Raw genomic sequence first — 6,322 nt, 5'->3', positions numbered from 1 at the left:
GTTCAGCATGTTGGAAGGATGTGATATTTTAAGTTTTCCTGCTCCAGCTGTCACTCTGAGGTTAAAATGCAGTTAAAATAAGAATCAGGATACAACATGAGATCAGTACAAACTAGCAGCATTTTACCATGGCATTTACCGCCAGCAGTAGTTACAGGCTGTAGCTGCTGCAATTTTTAGGCTTTCACAGCTTCAAAAGTCTAGCAGTTCCTTTTTTTTCCTCGGATATATAGGATAATGAACCGTTCAGTTTACTGTTAACATTTTTTGCAAGTGGTTTAGAGTGATAAAATATGATTGCTACTAGGAAAGATGCCCTTGAATGAGATTAGAGGAAGAGAATTGTAGAATGTTTGTCTACATCTGTGTAGGTTTTTTAACCCCTCCAGATTGTGAGCTGTCAGTCCATATATTCTGCACCCTAACCCTCTCTATTGTTATTCAGTAACTTGTTCTATGAGCCTTTAGACCAGGGGTAGGCAAACTCCGGCCTTTAGGGCAGATACGGCCTAGCCAGTAGTCAGTTTTGGCCTAACTCCCCCCTGGTCGATCCGGCCTAATCCCGGCCGACAGGGGCCGGCAACCCGCGGCTCTTGAGACTCCTTGTTATGCCTCCCTTCCCTATTTACCGCAGCCGGTGTTAACAGTTCCGCCGCTGGGGTAAGGGGACATTCCCTCTGCATGGGGATGAAAGGGATTTCCCTTCAGGGTTGTTCTTGGTGGGGGGGGGGAGCCATCAGTGCGGGACTCGAGAGAGAGTCAGGCCTAGTGTGCCTTCTTGATCTCCTAAAATGGCCTAGTAGCCAAAAAAGTTTGCTGACCCCTGCTCTAGACTAACATTCATCCACTCCTACAGGGGTGGCAGTTATCTAGCATCTGTCTTGTCACAGTATAAATAGGCTGACCAGCTATGTGTCCTGCGCTATCTATACTGAGACCAGACATTTACAAGATAGCTGTCATTGTGGCAGTCTCCCTGAATAATCTGGGACTGGGATCAAATATTACGAGACATGATTCTCCATTGTTGGCTGTCCCATGAGGGCCTGGGTATACTAGTTCTTATTGGTTTACTTTCTCTGATCCACTCTAACAATAGCATAAAGTTTGCCAATAGGGTGTTCCCTATCTTTGATATTCCCCCTGAAGAAGCAGATTTTTTCTGCAAAATGAGTTGGGACTTTGATGAATTTAATTGGAAATTTACCAAAACTTGAATGCTGTATATATTTCGATGTGTATATGTTTGTAAAAAAATGTTTTTAATATTTAATCAATAATTATCATTTTTAGATATTTTAAATAAGTGATAAGTAAGCCACACAACTCCTTACTTTGGCCTACATCCCTTTTGGGAATATAGCCCTTTTTGACCATGTTTGTACAATTCCTTTTTCCTGAACATGCTGCTATAGTTTGTTTCAGTAAGTATGTATTACCCACCAAAATGTGGACTTCCTTTGTATTTTCCTTAGGAAATACTTTCTCAGAAATGGCAGCACATTAGATGAATGAGTTTAAAAACATGTAAAAGAATCAATGGCAGACAAACAGATATTAATAGCAAAACTCAAGGCAGACTGTTACTAAACTATTCTAGGTAAATACCACCTGCTAATCTGGACATACGTTATTATCAGCTTGTGTATTTCCCAGTTTGAAATATCTGACTTCTTTACAATACAAAGTACATTCCTATCGCCCACTACAATCTGGATAGTTTTTGCCAGAATTCTTTAAATTCCTCCGATGTTGTCATTCATTGAATTTTGATTTTCTGTCTCCTGTAGAGACTGGCTGGATGTGATAGATTAAAGGGGTTCCATCTTTACAGGTGACATGCAGTATCTTCCAGCCATATACAAATTGCTGTGGTGTAGAAAATTATTTTGGGTACATTCACTGCCCCTTCAGATGGAGTGGAATGCTCGACATTCCTTTTGTTTTAGTTCATGTATATATGTATGCATACACATTTATAGATGGTAGGTTACTAAGGTTCCCACCCGACCAGGATTTTTACTCCTAATTCCCAAGAAATGTATTTACAAACACAGGGTCTCTTGTCTTCCTGAGAAACATACAAACCTGGATTAAAGCATCTCCTGAACTTTGGTATCCAGATACCATTATTACAATAATGAGTGGGCCCATCTCAGAACAAACTGGTTTGAAGATAATAATGCCTAATAATGGTGGAAGACATGGAATGGATTTGGAGCAATGGAGACGTGATATGCAGTGAAGGCATTAGGCAGCTGCAGGGACGCTGTATGGAGGTGGTACAAACTGGAGGGGAAAACCGCACCCTACTGGGATACAAACGTCACATATCCCCAGAGGCTGCAAACTGCTCCTTCCATACCTACCCAAGATTGGGCATGCGGCTTTCCTAAAATGTAAAACAAAAAATTGACTTTTTTTTTAAATCTTCAAGAAGCCACAACACACGATCTCGTATCTGTATATTGCGAGACCAGGGGATATGGGCAGAACCCAAAAGAAGAAGAAAGATGATGATCATCCCATCCCATCTGTACAGGACTTAGTTTTAGTTCTGCTTTAAGGGACATCAGCAAAGCTTTGATACACAGTACTTACAGATTCATTAAAGCTCTCCAGGGCTGGAGAGGATATACTGTGATCAGTGAAGTTGGGTGATCCAGCAAACTTGGAATGGATGTCTTCAAACTAATTTGCTATTTGTTAGCAAATGTTTTCAATACTGGACCAGATCCATTCCAGGTTTGCTGGATCATTCAGCTTCACTGATGAAAGTGTATCCTCTCCAGCCTTGGAGAGCTATAAAAAATCAGACCCACTGTCTTTAGCATAGCATAGTGAAACGTTTACTTTGTAGGCTAACCATAGACATTGTACATTTTGTCTAATCTGCTTCTATTTCAGGCAGGTTTTTAGGAGCTCAATGCATGCATAAAAGAAACTACCCTAAAACCTAAAAATCTAATTTCCTTCTAATACTTTTATTATGATTTCACAAAGCACAAAGCGTGACAACCTGTTGGTGGTTTAACTCTGTCCCATATACCAAAAAGGGAAACTAATTTTCTATGGACAACCCCTTTAAATTGTACATGATCTAATTTGGAATTTAGATTTTGAATAAAAAGAGCAAAAATAGAAATCAATTCCAGTAGCAGAAAAATCGGGTAATTTCTGATTCCTTTTCATCTAAAGATGGCAGACAGAGGTCGGACAGGGTGTCAGTGAATCACAATGAACTTCTGACAGGCATAATTAAGACTTTTCCAAACCTTCTGTTCTCTTGTATTGTCACAAATGGCACACAGTAATTATGGTCGCGGAGTAGCCAATATGTTTGTGATGTTACTGGATTCAGTAAAAAGTTTAAGTAACCCATCAGAAGAACCACAAATTACCTCCTGGTGACTCAACATGGGGCTCCCTTCGTACTGAATTAGCCTGCAGGATGACAAATAAAGAAAACAATGTGCATACCAATATAGTAATGTACAAATGACAAACTCAGGATTATAGTGTGGCCTTGTCCTTTCAACATTGGCTTACGGTATGTCTATTTTTTATTGTGTTACCTGTACACCTACGGAGGTCATTTGTCTGTAAACAATTAGTAAAGGTTGGAAAATCTGAATTAAGGTTGCTTTGGAATAAGTCATGGAGGATAAAATTTGAAATATAAAAATACTGTACATAGAGTTGGATAAGTTGCCGTAAAATGTATCTATAGTAATTCTAAAATGTTGACATCCTGTGTTAGTCTTCAGTTGTGTCCCAATATTTATGCACAACTCCCTCAAATCCTAAACCCAAGCTGTTTATTTCTTGAGACCAGTCCACGATGATATTACAGAGGAATATCAGATCCTCTACTTTAGGCTATAATACTTCAGTGAATAACAACTAGGCATCCTGACTCCTATACGGCACTCACATTTTACTGATTATGTAACCCATTGCCCATTTGTTGCTAGTGTATTGTCATGACTGTATTGGTTAGAGGTTTTTAGCAGCATGGTTGGCCCAGAGGTTAGTATTCTGGCCATTGCAGCACTAGGTTACGGGTTCGCATCCAGGCCAGGGCCCTCATCTGCAAGGAGTTTGTATGATCTCCCTGTGTCTGCATGGGTTTTCCCAGGGTACTCCGGTTTCCTCCAGCATTCTAAAAAATTGTCATTAGACTACGTTAATGACGCGTGGCTATGGCATAAGATTGTGAGCCCCTTTTAGGGGCAGTTAGTGGCATGATTGTGGACTTTGTAAAGCGTTGAATAATATATTGGCGCTAAATAAATACTGGTTAATAATAAAATTTATTGCTTGTGTGCTGTCACAATTGCCATATTTACATTGTGTTATCTACATATTACTATGGTGTCTGGGATGCTGCATGCTTATCTTTTATGCTACTTGTGTATTGCCACATTTTCTCATGTATAAACATAGGTTAGTGGTATGGTTTATGTGAGTATGGGACCAAGACATTGTTAGTTTATAGTACAATATTATTACTACAAGCCTGTAAAATCAAATCATACCCCAAAAAATGACATTTCTGCTTGATCCTCAATATACCACTATTCGTTGAGACTTGAGAAGGTACTTAAGTTGGTAGGTATGGGTATGCAATTTTAATCCAGCATAGTCATGGTGCTGCTTAGTGGGTTGAAAAGTAAAACAGATCTTTGTGCGTGTGTGTGTATTTAATTTTGCATTTGTATATTTTGCATATACCAGACAGCAGTAGAGTGAACAGCAATTCTCAATCAGGGGTCATATGGGCACAATTTTCCAAAATTGTTACAATTAAACTACTTTAATCCTACTGTGTGGCTCCAGCCTAATGAGATGACAGCACACAACAAACTGGATAATCTTATTTTAAGCGAGAGAAGAATACACTAAGTCTTTTCTTTGTTTAACATTATAGATGAGATTACACTCTCTGCCTTTATGATAAACAATAAACATGTGGGAAGTCGCATCAATCATCAAAAATTCTCCAAAATAGGTAAAACTAGATTATATATATTATTTATCACATTTATACATTTTACCAATTTGCTATTGTTATGATTGTCATTTATTGCCATCTAGTGGTTGAAACCTAGAACTTCACCCTCCACTTAACTTAGAAAGTCATTTACCCATACTGTTGTCTCAGATGAATAATGTATGTATTTGCTTTTTAAAAATACTTTCAGTAAATTACATATTGGTCTTAATTGTTGCTGTTACACTTGCAGGATTAGCCACTTCAGGGCAAAGAACAACATTCACATGTTCAGTGTGTGATGCATCATTAATTAAGCATTCATGACTTTTGAGGTTGAAGAAATGTTTAAACAGGCCTGGGTACTCTTTGAGCTTATTCCAAAAACCTAGAGTAAGTGCAAGGTGTAATGAAATTTACATTGATTTATGAACAACAATTATCCTTAAAGGAGAACTCCATATTTAAAGGTTGTGTCAACAATTCAGACACTATTTTGTTCTCAGTACACTGCTGGCAACCATTGTCATTTTTTACAAATGAATCAACTGTAGTCCAGTGCAGAATATATACTGAATAATGAACTTTAGACCCAAAGATCAAAGATCTAAGATCTAAAACATTATTCTAAATCACATTATTTATTCTTAAGTTTGGAGAGCATTAGAGTTAAAATTACAGCAAGGTTATTTGTCTGTCTCCCACTAAGAAGATTTTCCTTTACTTATAGGTAAAAGTTCTAAGTCTTGCATACTCTGCGAAAAATGAGTTTTTGTCTTTGCTCCCATTGCAGAGATTTCCTATTACTTCTTAACAAAATGTTACCGGAAATTTACAGAACCAATTGTGGTCTAAAGTTCACACACGTTACAAATGACCATGCCATCATTGGACATATAATTTTGGATTAACCAAAGTTCACTAATCTGAGCACCTAACCTAAACTATCTGTATAGAATTGGGAAGGCCATTGGGCTACATAGTTGTTGGATATTTTAGAAGGTTGTACAGCTATATTTTACCTTGCGTGGTGAACTTAAATCTTTATCATTTCATCCAAAACAAATTAAGTAACTTTAGCTGGCATTGGGCTTTTAGTATAAAACCACTTATTTAAATTAACTTTAACCCCATCTAGAGATCATTAAGAATATAACTTATTCATTTGTGGTAAATAGATGAAATGATCTGATATCTTTTCCACCAAATTGGCCAGATGACCAGGAAAGTTTGTTTTCTCATCCTCTGAACAGGAACAGCTGGAGATTTGAAAGGTATAAAAATATAATGTAATCATCAGGTGAGAATACGCAGAGTATGTTGGAGTAA

The sequence above is a fragment of the Pyxicephalus adspersus genome, chromosome 1 (assembly GCF_032062135.1).
Source record: "Pyxicephalus adspersus chromosome 1, UCB_Pads_2.0, whole genome shotgun sequence".
Lineage (NCBI taxonomy): Eukaryota > Metazoa > Chordata > Amphibia > Anura > Pyxicephalidae > Pyxicephalus > Pyxicephalus adspersus.
This window is presented reverse-complemented; position numbering follows the sequence as displayed.